Source organism: Salvelinus sp. IW2-2015, linkage group LG4q.2 (genome assembly GCF_002910315.2).
Source record: "Salvelinus sp. IW2-2015 linkage group LG4q.2, ASM291031v2, whole genome shotgun sequence".
Taxonomy (NCBI): domain Eukaryota; kingdom Metazoa; phylum Chordata; class Actinopteri; order Salmoniformes; family Salmonidae; genus Salvelinus; species Salvelinus sp. IW2-2015.
Window position 1 is genome coordinate 15,067,450 of NC_036843.1, and position 12,117 is coordinate 15,079,566.

The window sequence follows — 12,117 nt, forward strand, 5'->3', positions numbered from 1 at the left end:
CATGTAACAGTGTGCAGACAATGCTTAAACCAAGATTTAGTCCTCAGAATAACAATGTTGCAGGCATTGTATAACTAACGTCAGTTTCTCCTTCCACTGGCCAAAAAATGATATACTTGGGATACTGCATTTCCCCAGTGGCAGTCTTGGAATCCATATTTTCACTCAGCTCATTTGAAATGTAGGCCCGCTAGGTGAAATGTGAATCCAATACCTGTTTGAAGACTTGGTGGTTAAGACTTAAATTCAATGTTTAGTTTAATCCACTGGTGTCATTCCTGAGCTTGAGTTTATTTCATTCAAGCAAAAACCAAATGGGAACTTGTTGAAAAACATTTTTGATCTTAGATGACTTTGCCCAAAGGCAATTCAAGAACCTTATCCGTTTACTGTCCTAGAATTTGCAATCCTTCAGTTGCCAGCAAGCCCAACACATCCTTCCAGACACAAAAAGGGCTGACAACTTAAAGTTATAAATGCTTTCTCTGACAAAAGCAAACTCTTACTTCCAAGATTATATATTTTTTTGCTCAAATAATAGTCTTGGTTATTGCATTCAAAACACAGAGATCACCTTCACTTAAGCGGTCAAGAAATGGTTAAATTCCAATAATTTACCAGATTCTGAAATGACATTAATTAAAGTACTGCTATTCTGGCAACTTGACATTTATACACTAGCAGAAATAATTGCAAAGTATTTTGGCTCATATTTTGACTAAAATGAGTAGGAGTGCTGATCTAGGATCTGCCCCCCCCCCTGTCCATATAATCAAAACTGATCCAAGATGAGAACTCCCACTCAGACTCTTTATGAATATGGGCCCTGGAGTCTGTTTTAGGTCCCTGCCTCGGTTCAACCCAACTGAGGGAAATGCCACTACATCTTTAGAATGGGGATAAATGTTCTGAATCAGTTCTTGTGTGTTTTGGCTGTACATTTCTGTCTCTATTGGCATTTAGTTGTACTTTTATGGAAGAAATTGACTATTTAATCCCTCCTAAAGAGGCGGGAAGTAGTCACATGATTTTCTGAATTGTGGGCAATTTGATAAAGGGACCATGCCATTGCTTTAAATGGATACGCGCAAATGAGAGAAAATATTAACTCAGACACCACTACATTGTTTTTCTTTGTGGGAAATAGAATTTAAAAACCCAATAGTTTGTCATCAATGATACATTTATTTGTCACACAAAATCTTTCTTAGGAGTGATCCCCATTTTGGGGCGGTTAAGAGAAATGTGAAAGAAGTAGGGGACTGCAATCACAAAGCAAGTCAATGGATGTGAAAGAACATACACCGAGTGTACAAAACATGAGGAACACCTTCCTAATATTGAATTGCACCCCACCCTTTTGCCCTCAGAACAGCCTCAATTCGTTGGGGCATGGACTCTACAAGGTGTCGAAAGAGTTCCACAGGGATGCTGAACCATGTTGACGCCAATGCTTCCCACAGTTGTGTCAAGTTGGCTGGATGTCCTTTGGGTGGTGGACAATTCTTGATACACACGGGAAACTGTCGAGTGTGAAAATCCCAGCAGCGGTATAGTTCTTGACACAAACCGGTGCGCCTGGCCCCTACTACCATACCCCGTTCAAAAGGGACTTACATGTTTTGTCTTGCCCATTCATCCTCTGAATGGCACACATACACAATCCATGTCTCAAGGCTTAAAAATCCTTCTTTAACCTTTCTCCTCTCCTTCATCTACACTGATTGAAATGGATTTAACACGATTGAAGAGGATTCAATAAGTGACCATTGTCCGGGTGGGCATCAACTTCGTCGGGGGCGGCTCCGGTGCGGGGCGAAGTACCCACTCCGCTTGTGGATACGTCATTGGAGGAACCGGACCGTGGATCGTTGCCGGAGGCTCCGGACCGTGGATCTTCGCCGGAGGAACCGGACCGTAGATCGTCGCCCGGAGGAACCGGACCGTAGATCGTCGCCGGGGACTCCGGACCGTGGATCTTCGCCGAAGGCTCCGGACCGTGGCTCGTCGCCGGGGACTCCGGACCATAGATAGTTGACCGTGGTTCGTCGCCGGGGTCTCCGGACCTTAGATCGTCGCCGGGGGACTCCGAACCGTAGATAGTCGCCCGGGGGACTCCGAACCGTAGATAGTCGCCCGGGGGACTCCGGACCGCCGACCGTCGCAGGGGGCTCCGTACCGCCGACCGTCGCTGGATGCTCCGTACCGCCGACCGTCGCTGGATGGCTCCGTACCGCCGACCGTCGCTGGATGGCTCCGTACCACCGACCGTCGCTGGATGGCTCCGGACCGCCGACCGTCGCTGGAGGGCTCCGGACCGCCGACCGTCGCTGGAGGGCTCCGGACCGCCGACCGTCGCTGGATGGCTCCGGACCGCCGACCGTCGCTGGGGGGCTCCGGACCGCCGACGGAGCTCTCCGGACCACCGACGGAGCTCTCCGGACCGCCGACCGTCGCTGGTGGGCTCCGGACCGCGGATCGTCTCAGGTGGTTCCGGACCGTGGACCGTCTCAGGAGGTTCCGGACTGTGAAACGTCGCCGGAAGCTCTGGACTGGGAACTGTCGCCGGAAGCTCTGGACTGGGAACTGTCGCTGGAAGCTCTGGACTGGGAACTGTCGCCGGAAGCTTAGTGCATGAGACCGGCACTGGTGGTACCGGGCTGGTGACACGCACCTCAGGACGAGCGCGAGGAGCAGGCACAGGATGTACTATACTGTGGAGGCGCACTGGAGGCCTGATGCGTGGGACCGGTACAGGTGGCACCGGGCTGATGACACGCACCTCACGGCGAGTGCGGGGAGGCGGCACAGGACGTACTGGACTGTGTAGGCGCACTTGAGGCCTGATGCGTGGGACCGGTACAGGTGGCACCGGGCTGATGACACGAACCTCAGGGCGAGTGCGGGGAGGAGGCACAGTGGACTGTGGAGGCGCACTGGAGGTCTAGAGCATAGAGCTGGCACAACCCGTCCTGGCTGGATGCTCACTTTAGCCCGGCAAGTGCGGGAAGCTGGCACAGGACGCACTGGGCTGTGAAGGCGCACTGGCGACACAGTGCGTAGAGCCGGCGCAGGATATCCTGGACCGAGGAGGCGTACTGGAGACCAGGAGCGCTGAGCCGGCACAACCCGTCCTGGCTGGATGCTCACTTTCGCACGGCAAGTGCGAGGAGCTGGCACAGAACGCACCGGGCTGTGGATGCGCACTGGAGACACATTGCGTATCTCCGCAAAACATGGTGCCTGACTGGTCCCACGCTCCTCGCGGCGACTGTCTTGCTCCAGACACCAAACCATCCATTCTACCTCATCACTCCCCTCAACTATCCCACAATACTCCTCGCTCAGTCTCTCCCAATATTCCTCTTCGTCCTCAGATTTGCCCCTCGGCTTCGCCGACTAACCCGTGTGTCCCCCCTATTTTCTTTTGGAGCTGCCTCTCGGGCTTCAGTTGTGGTCGTGAACTTCGGAGTTGCCGTTGATCCTCCTTTCTCTCCCGGGCCCAGGATGTCTGCTCCTCCTGGCCACGCTGCTTGGTCCTTTGGTGGTGGGATCTTCCGTCACGTTCGTTTAGAGATGGATTGGACCAAGGTGCAGCGTGGTAGGCATACATCTTTCTTTTATTTAAATGACACCAAAAAAACACCAAAATACAAAACGAACGTAAAGCTACATGCAGTGCACAAAGCAACCACACACAAACATAGTCAAGATCCCACAAATACAATGGGGAAATGGCTACCTAAATATGATCCCCAATCAGAGACAACGATAAACAGCTGCCTCTGATTGGGAACCATTTCAGGCCAACATAGATATTTAATTCCCCTAGATAACCCACCCTTAATCACACCCCGACCTAACCAACATAGAGAATAAACAGCTCTCTATGGTCAGGGCGTGACACACCTGGATTCACCTGATCAGTCTCTGTCATGGGAAGAGTTCCTAATGTTTTGTACACTCATTGTACATGCCCCAGGTAAATACTTTTCCTACATGTATTTCAATTGGAGATATTTAAGTTGAACAAAGGTCCCTTTCGTGTTTAATATATATATATATATTTAACAAAATATTTAATATAGAGTAGAGTACAGCATTAGTCATTTCACCCCTTGCAAAGTCAAACTCAGCAAAAAAAGAAACATCCCTTTTTCAGGACCCAGTCTTTCAAAGATAATTCGTAAAAATCCCAATAACTTCACAGATCTTCACTGTAAAGGGTTTAAACACTGTTTCCCATGCTTGTTCAATGAACCATAAACAAATAATGAACATGCACCTGTGGAACGGTCGTTAAGACAATTAATGTCACAGTTATGAAAACTTAGGACACTAAAGAGGCCTTTCTACTGAATCTGAAAAACACCAAAAGAAAGATGCCCAGGGTCCCTGCTCATCTGCGTGAACGTGCCTTAGGCATGCTGCAAGGAGGCATGAGGACTGCACATGTGGCCAGGGCAATAAATTGCAATGTCCGTACTATGAGACGCCTAAGACAGCGCTACAGGGAGACAGGACGGACAGCCAATTGTCCTCGCAGTGGCAGACCATGTGTAACAACACCTGCACAGGATCGGTACATCCGAACATCACACCTGCGGGACAGGTACAGGATTGCAACAACTGCCCGAGTTACATCAGGAATGCACAATCCCTCCATCAGTGCCCAGACTGTCCGCAATAGGCTGAGAGGCGCTGGACTGAGGGCTTGTAGGCCTGTTGTAAGGCAGGTCCTCACCAGACATCACCGGCAACAACGTCGCCTATGGGCACAAACCCACCGTCGCTGGACCAGACAGGACTGGCAAAAAGTGCTCTTCACTGACGAGTCGCGGTTTTGTCTCACCAGGGGTGATGGTCGGATTTGTGTTTATCGTCGAAGGAATGAGAGTTACACCGAGGCCTGTACTCTGGAGCGGGATCGATGTGGAGGTGGAGGGTCCGTCATGGTCTGGGGCGGTGTGTCACAGCATCATCGGACTGAGCTTGTTGTCATTCCAGGCAATCTCAATGCTGTGCGTTACAGGGAAGACATCCTCCTCCCTCATTTGGTACCCTTCCTGCAGGCTCATCCTGACATGACCCTCCAGCATGACAATGCCACCAGCCATACTGCTCGTCTGGGAGTGATTTCCTGCAAGACAGGAATGTCAGTGTTCTGCCATGGCCAGCGAAGAGCATGGATCTCAGTCCCATTGAGCTAGGGCCATTCCCCCCAGAAATGTCCGGGAACTTGCAGGTGCCTTAGTGGAAGAATGGGGTAACATCTCACAGCAACTGGAAAATCTGGTGCAGTCCATGAGGAAGAGATGCACTGCAGTACTTAATGCAGCTGGTGGTCACACCAGATATTGACTGTTACTTTTGATTTTGACCCCCCCCCTTTGTTCAGGGACATGTTATTCCATTTCTGTTAATCACACGTCTGTGGAACTTGTTCAGCTTATGTCTCAGTTGTTGAATCTTATGTTCATACACATTTTTACACATGTTAAGTTTGCTGAAAATAAACACAGTTGACAGTGAGAGGACGTTTCTTTTTTTGCTGAGTTTTTATAATCAAAAGTCATGTAAAACTAAATTGACACGAGCACAACTCGCAAACATATGTTCAGTAGAGGATTAACAGTATAATAAACACACAACTTTACTGCACCACCAATTGATTTTATGTAATGAATTTCAAATTTAGTCTCTGTTTCTGAAATCTAATTTAGTCTGTTTCTAATTTAGTCTCTGTTTCTGAAATGACAAGGATGAACGAAACCCCATCTAGCCTGTAACTCTCTCACCCTCTCAGCTCAGATCTCATCCATCACAATGGTATAAACACATTAATCTCAGTGTGTATTCAACAGGAGCCTAAGCTTCAGATAACACTAAGCCTTCCATATTCATTTGCAGTTCAACATGGCAGATATCGAATATATCCAGCCAACTAATAAACCAAGGTTTAGAGACTCCCTGTCAAACACACATACCAAGGAAGGCTTTTTGAAGAGAGCTTTCCTGTAAATGGTTACATCACCAGTGGCTGGTGGCCAACAGTGGAAGGAGTACTCTGCCAGAGGTTGAAGGTCAAAGATGAACACCAAGTCTGCAGATTCCTGTCAGAAATAGAGTTTCTCAGATTTCCATAATATAGGAAATCCAACTTTAGATGGAGTTAACCTTTTGGAATGATGAGCATGCCTTGTCGTTGTTTCATCACAGATTTAGGGCTGAATTCAATAAAATATGCACTGCTGTAAAAACACATTGTTCTGGCACTACACCTTAGGGCAGGAAATGGAAACAAGCTATCTGTATCAGACTGTGTTGACAGAACACAGAAAAGTCTAAATAAAATAAAACAACAGTTGATGCGCCAACACATTTTGCCATGTGCAATCAAACATGTTCTACAAGAGTCTGGGATAATTCAGAAACAACATTTTTCTTTCCACGCAGCAGGAAAGCAAGTTTGAGTTAATATGCCTTTGAGGTTGTTTGACACTAACGTGCATTTTTCCAGGACAAAAAGGATGTTGTTTTTGATCTGTTTTGTTTTTATAGTGACATATGTTACATTAAAGTGTAATTAAGAACGCCTGAACTAATCAAATGTATCAATAGTTTCCAGCTGATTTTGCTTGGTCCTCTTCAGCAAACAAACACATACCATTACTTTACAAAGTGCAGTATCACAATTTCCTGCCAACCCAAAAAAACATTTGGCACCAACAAATACATATTTACATGATTGGTGGTACACAAATAAATAAAATTAGATTAATAATCTTATCAAAGTTTTGGTCATTTTACTTCACTTCGCTATATATTAAAATACAAACAAATCTTAAAATAGAAATGGGAAATAAATCCAATGTCCAAATAAAAGCTTGGTTGTTGAGGCCTATCTGATATCTCTGTAACTATAAAGGCAGTGATTGTACTGTGGTGGTTATAATCACGTTACAGGAAACTAGTTTAGTTTGGTGAGTACTAAAGAGCTTTGACAATGATTTGCACAAATATCATAATGCTTTAATTTCACAACCAGATGTATTCACTCCTTAAAGGTTTTAAATTAATTTAGGTAACATAAACCTATAATATCATTATCCAATTGAGATTTCGATTATAATTTCACTACATCACAGTCGCACAGTCATGCCACTTGGCTAGAGTGTATTTGAAACTAGCTCCATGTTTGCAAATCGCCGTGGATCCATTCGACGATCATATCAGCCACTTCCTTTCCTGTGTCCAGGACTAAGGCGTGACGAATCCTTCGACTACACAGTCTGATGTCTCCATTTGGAAAGTCCCTCTTGATCTCCTGATGATACTGCACATGGTACCAGTGGTCACTGGCTCCGTAGTAAAACACAAGCTGAACATAGGAATGACAAAACATCCATAACTAACATAGCATTTCTTCTGTGAATATACTTCGCACTACAATGTCCCTGTCACTGCAAGATTTAAAGGTTTTCATTCACTTATTCAAATTCCTCTATGCATAGTACAGTTTGTACTATCACCTTATTTACAGACAAAAGATGAAGTCCAAAGACAGTCAACCAGTGCAGATCCCTCGCCACTGCCGATCTGGTTCATCACAGAGAGGGAGAGAGTACACATACACTCATGCACTGAGAGGCAGACACATTCTTCTCATTATTCTTGATGACAAAATGGATAAGGATAACGTGGGGAAGAGGAAGAGGGAGAGAATGTGTGAGAATGTTATAGCTACAGTGTAATCCATAGCATCTTCACATCTGCCGACAAGGAAATGTTAAAACGTGAGGGTATTTGAACAGCAGAATTATGAGGCTAATAAAATGGATCAACTGAGACATCTCTTAACTGCATTTTTTAAGTGTTCCACTGCATTGGTCCAAGAGCCCTCAGGAGCTCTACACCTCTCCATAGGTAACTGGATGGTGTGTAGGAGGATATGTTGCAGGTCCTCCATTAGTTTAAATGGGTCAGAGAGGGACAAACACTTTAAAGAACTGGCACTTGGGAGAACTTCTGTCACCGTGTTTCAAACAACAACTTGTGTTTCAAACAGCAACAACAATATGTCAGTCCATCTCTCTATTTGTCCACCATAGACTGTTTGTTTTATGGTCTATAATCACCCTGTAACATTTCAAGCCCATAATGGAGACTGAGTTATATTCCAACAAGGTCACACTGAGCATTAAGTACATTTGTAGTATCACACAGGCGTGTGTAGCATCATTGTTTTAACATTTAAAGGAAATTCAAAGGAAAGAGTACAATGACTAAGAAATTAGATATTCAATGCACCCCCCCCCCCCTCCCCCCAATTATCCATCTCAGTCGTCTTATACAGCTGGAAAATATAATGGGGGGACATGGATGGCTTATTGGATACCAGAAATGATAACGCAAAAAATGTGAGTGAAAGAGGGGGAAACCCCTCCCCAGAGAGCAGCGTAACCCAATGCCTTTGATTCTACGTTCCATTACATTTCCCTTTCAGCAGCATGTACTTTTTATTAAAAACATTAGTTGAGGGACATTTTTTTTTTCAAGCTGCACTAATATTGCTGCTATTTCAGATGTTTGAGAGTCCGTCCATAACTCATACACGCAAGCTGCATACACACACACACACACACACACACACACACACACACACACACACACACACACACACACACACACACACACACACACACACACACACACACACACACACACAGACACACACCTGTCTCTTATACACATCTAGATGTGTATAAGAGACAGCACACACACACAGTAAAAGTAAAGATACCTTTACAGAAAATGACTCAGGTAAAAGCGAAAGTCACCCAGTAAAATAGTACTTTTTAAAAGTCTAAAAGTATTGGGTTTAAAATATTAAAATATACACTAGATATACAAAAGTATGTGGACACCCCTTGAAATGAGTGGGTTCTGCTATTTCAGCCACACCTGTTGCTGACAGGTGTATAAAATCGAGCACACAGCCATGCAATCTCCATAGACAAACATTGACAGTAGAATGGACTTACTGAAGAACTCTGTGACTTTCAACATGGCACCGTCATAGGATGTCAGTTCATCAAATTTCTGCCCTGCTAGAGCTGCCCCGGTCAACGTAAGCGCTGTTATTGTGAAGTGGAAACATCTAGGAGCAACAACGGCTCAGCCGTGAAGTAGTAGGCCACACAAGCTCACAGGACAGCAGTGCTGAGTTCCAAACTGCCTCTGGAAGCAACGTCAGCACAATAACTGTTCGTCGAGAGCTTCAGGAAATGGGTTTCCATGGCCGAGCAGCTGCACACAAGCCTAAGATCACCATGCACAATGCCAAGCATCGGCTGGAGTGGTGTAAAGCTAGCTGCCATTGGACTCTGGAGCAGTGGAAATGCGTTCTCTGTAGTGATGAATCACGCTTCACCATCTGGCAGTCCGACGGACAAATCTGGGTTTGGCGGATGCCAGGAAAACGCTACCTGCCCCAATGTATAGTGCCAACTGTAAAGTTTGGTGGAGGAGGAATAATGGTCTGGGGCTGTTTTTCATGGTCCGAGATGGGTCCCTTAGATCCAGTGAAGGAAATCTTAATGCTACAGCATACAATAACATTCTAGACAATTCTGTGCTTCCAACCTGTGGCAGCAGTTTGGGGAAGGCCCTTACCAGTTTCAGCATGACAATGCCCCTGTGCACAAAGCGAGGTCCATACAGAAATGGTTTGTCGAGATCAGTGTGGTAAAACTTGACTGGCCTGCACAGATCCCTGACCTCAACCCCATCGACCACCTTTGGGATGAATTGGAACGCCGACTGCGAGCCAGGCCTAACCGCCCAACATCAGTGTCCGACCTCACTAATGCTCTTTTGGCTGAATGGAAGCAAGTCCCCGCAGCAATGTTCCAACATCTAGTGTAAAGCCTTCCCAGAAGAGTGGAGCCTGTTATAGCAGAAAAAGGGAACCAACCAAATATTAACGAACATGATTTTGTAATGAGATGTTTGACTAGTAGGTGTCCACATACTTTTGGTCATGTAGTGTACTTAAGTATCAAAAGTAAATAGAATTGCTAAAATATACTTAAGTATCAAAAGTAAAGATAAATAAATTAACTCACACACACACACACACACACACACACACACACACACACACACACACACACACACACACACACACACCACACACACACACACACACACACACACACACACACACACACACACACACACACACACACACACAACACCTCAATAACTTCATTTCAGCTCAACCACAATGATTCAAGGAAATGTTCAGTGAGAGTAATCTGTAACTAGGCTGTACTCAGTGGGTGGATAGGGAGGAATATATGAAGGAGAAAACTGTTAATATCCTGTACAAATATCCTCCTATCCAAGTTCTCTCTGAGTGATCACTCACGCCTATCTCCTCACTGCCACGGTCCTTTTCTGGATGAGGTGTTGGCAGTGGGGGGTTTGTGTGTGTGTCTGTGTGTTTGAGTGTGCATGCATGCGTGCGTGCGTGTGTGTGTGTGGGGTGGGATTCAGGTCCCCTTATCTAGCTCCTAATTTTTCTATCTTTTGCTGTTCCGAGGAGAAGGAAGCGATGGTCTGTTTGCACATCCGCAACGTGCGTATATTAATCATAATCTGTGAGCGGTATCGCCTTGTATTCGGAGTGTTTTCACACACTTTGTACCTGGCACAGGGCAGGAGAGAAAGAATGCTTTTCCTATTTCCACCCAAAAGCCAAGGGTAAGGGGCAGAGAGAGTGAAACACCAAAAGGTTCAAGTCAGTAAAGAGGATGTGATTCTATCATATATCACTGGGTTGTTTAGTCTTTGAGGTAATTTCCTACATTTGGAGGATTTAGTTCAGGGTTGTAAGGCAGATTGTACATCTCCCAGAGATCCCGGTAAGTTTCAACAGCGTCACGTCAACAAGAGGGTCACATTTAGCTCTCTGATTTATGCTGCAGAGGAATGGCTGACAGGAGAGAATGGCCTTGTGAATGCAGGCATTGTGCGAGTGTGTTTATGTGTGTCTAAATTTGTGGGAAAACTGTGCGACACCCTACAACCTGAAGGATCTCAAAAGATGTGCTGCACACACAATTCAGTGGCCAATTTCTTAGGTAAACTGTACCAGGTCGGACCCCCAGAACAGCATGAATTCTTTGGGGCATCAATTCTACAGGGTGTCAGAAACGTTCCACATGGATGTTGGTCCATGCTGATGTGATGGCGTCACGCAGTTGCTGCAGATTGGACGGTGGTACATTCATGCTGCCAACAGCCGTTCAATCTCATCTCATAGATGGGTTTGGTCAGCAACAATGTTCAGATGCGCCGTGGCATTCAAACGCTGCTCAATTGGTATGAAGTCACCTAGCGTGTGCCAGGAGAACATTCCCCACACCATCGCCACCAGCCTGAACCGTTGGCACCAGGCAGGATGGGTCCATGGACTCATGCTACTAACACCAAATCCTGAATCTGTCATCAGCATGACGCAACAGGAACACTGGGATTCATTGGACCAGGCGATGTTTTCCACTCTTCAATTGTCCAGTGTTGGTGATCGCATTCCCACTGGAGCCGCTTCTTCTTGTTTTTAGCTGATAGGAGTGGTACCCGATGTGGTCGTCTGCTGCAATAGCCCATCTGTGACAAGGACCGACGAGTTGTGTTCTGAGATGCCGTTCTTCACACCACTGTTATACTATGCCGTTATTTGTCTGTTTGTGTTCCGCCTGTTACCTTGCATGATTCTTGCCATTCTCATTCGACCTCTCTCATCAACGAGCTGTTTTAGCCCACAGGACTGCCGCTGACTGGTGCGACAAACAAAAAGCATCCATTCTCTGTAAACCCTAGACACTATCGTGTGTGAAAAGCCCAGGAGGGCAGCAGTTTCTGAGATACTAGATCTGACATGCCTGGGACCGACGATCATACCACGCTCAAAGTCGCTTAGGTCACTCGTTTTGCCTATTCTAACGTTTAACCAAACAGTAACTGAATGCCTCGATGCCGGTCTGCCTGCTTTATATAACAAGTCACCGCCACGTGTCTCACTGTCTGTAGGAGCGATCAATTTTCGTG